This window comes from Vigna radiata, chromosome 8, assembly GCF_000741045.1.
Source record: "Vigna radiata var. radiata cultivar VC1973A chromosome 8, Vradiata_ver6, whole genome shotgun sequence".
NCBI classification, from domain to species: domain Eukaryota; kingdom Viridiplantae; phylum Streptophyta; class Magnoliopsida; order Fabales; family Fabaceae; genus Vigna; species Vigna radiata.
The window spans coordinates 2680104-2682554 of NC_028358.1; the positions used below are offsets into that span (position 1 = coordinate 2680104).

At 26.9% G+C, this 2451-nt stretch overlaps 1 non-coding gene across 1 annotated transcript; it reads right to left on the reverse strand.

The window, feature by feature from the left end:
• Positions 1–728: 728 nt before the first annotated feature.
• Positions 729–810, reverse strand: TRNAS-GCU. Its single transcript has one exon. It is a non-coding gene; the product is annotated as a tRNA-Ser (tRNA).
• Between the last annotated feature and the right edge of the window lie 1641 nt (positions 811–2451).

Sequence of the window (2451 nt, forward strand, 5' to 3'; positions counted from 1 at the left end):
TTGTATTTGGGCCAACGGCCAAGTTTCCATTGTTGAAAAGAAGATTGCATGAAAACATAAGCAGACAAGGATGAACATATGGAATCCAATATGGGCAGTTGACCATTCAGAACTTGTAATTCCTTTTGATGAGAAAAAAACTAATTGTATATTTGTAAACGATTTTATGGTTGAAAAATATTCTCAGAAGTTGATTTAAAAAAAGAATTAAAAGGAAGTTGGATAAATTCAATGGGGCCATTGCTTATTGCACCCCTCACACATGTTCTTACAGTATGATAACTATCAGGGTTAAAAACTTTTGTATGATTACTTGGGTTATTTACATTTCTTAAAATTGAAGAAAATTACAAAACTTCGAGTCTTGCACACTATCTATCCATAGTTCTTTGAAAATATAATTGTTCTACTATAATTTTGATTGTATTTATAATCTTTCATTGTGTTCTTTTGTCTCATTTGTTTTTTCTATTGGAATCCCTAAAAACGTATGTGAAACATTTGATCAACCTTAACTACGGCAAACTTTGATTGATGAAATGTACTGAATAATGAAAGATAAAACCTTGATCGAATGCAGAATAAAAATTAAACTGAAAAAATATTTAAAATAGATATTTAAGAATAAAAATTAAAACAAAATGTACGCATATGCAGAATTTTCTTTATATAATCATATTATTTAACCTAATTGAAAGGAAAAAAAAATTGATAAAATGATAAGATTTCGTCGCCTGAGAGATTCGAACTCTCGCGGGGAAACCCCATGTACTTAGCAGGCACACGCCTTAACCACTCGGCCAAAGCGACTTGTTTGCTTAAACGCAAAGATTCATTATATAGATTCTAACATTTATATTTTCAGTTTCCTATGCTTTTATAGTTATATACATTCTTTCAAAATAAATTTGGAAAATAAGTTATATATTCAAAGTGATGTTCGTGTGAATTAAGGATAAGTGTGATTTAAACTAGATTGGGTTTATAAGATACTTAAATTTAAATTAGTCTATATTAATAGCTTGAGTTTATTTAAGTTATTTTACAAATCATTTGATAATTGAATAATAAAATTAAAATGAGAAATATAAGAAAATCATAACAAAATAAACCGAAGTTGATGAATAATTTTAAAATTTATAGTGATAAAATAGGTTTTCAAGTAGGATTCCATGTGCTGTAATATCTGACTCTAGAACTCGCATAGTGAAGTTTGTAATTTTAAAATAATAACATAGTGGACATCTTAATCAGTCTAGTTTTTTTCTTTTAGTTTGATTTTATTTTATCATTGTTAAACATATTGAAATTTGTTTCACTTTATTCATTGAATACAGATAAACAAAATTATAAGAACAAAGTGTTTTGTAAATTTTCTATTTATATAAAAACGTTTTATCATAAATAAATGAGTCTTAATATTTTTAAAGGTAAGTTATCTAGATTCTGACGTACTTAACTTTTGAAAGATGTAAAATATATTATAATTATAAAATTTTGAGACATATAAATGAAATAAAAATTTGCAGTGCATGATTTGACGAAGGCAGCTTGTTTGACTTAGTTGAGAAATGTAAGCATTTGGTGTATATTAGTTAGTAAGTGGGTAAGTATTAGTGATCTAAACATCATCACTTCGGTTCACTCTCCACAAACCTATCTTAAATTACATTTCTCACCACCACACCAATCTTCAGTCAAAGCCATCATTACCCATATTTTTATCTTTTCCTCAACGTTTTCTTCAAATTAACATTCACATGCAACATTGCATAATCTAGTGTTTTTCTAAAATAACAAATAGAATTTTATTTTGATAATTTATATATATATTCTTGTTTTAAATAGTGTAACATTCTATTCAAATAGTTTAAAACATTATTAAAAAATTACTACAAAATCAATAAGATGGAACAATTTAACTTAAGGAATATATAATAAATGTTCATACACTTATTTTAAAATAATTATAAGTCTAATATTATATACACATTGAAGTAAATAAAAGAATTGTTTACACAAGGTTTTTTAAAATGAAACTATATAAACTATTTACTCTAATCAAGTTATACATCAGCTGCATCACTTTCCAAGACTTGTTTCACAGATGTTTCATCTCCTTGTATTCATACCAACAAGGTGATCATTACAAAAGAAACCAAACATACACAGCAAATAAACAAAGAAAAACACAAAAGGTAAGCTAATGTAAAAAACCAGAATATTAAGATTCACCGTACATCTCATTTCATATAAAATTAAACAAATATCCTAAGCATACCATGAACCTACACCCGATCATCCAGATAAAAATATGAATGTCAAGCTATGACTAGTCATGCACTTGTGGTGGTTTCAACTACTCTACAGAGTAATTGCCAATAGATTTCACCATGTCACATTCATAAGGTTAGTTTATTCTACATCTTAGGTCATAAGTACCTAGACTAA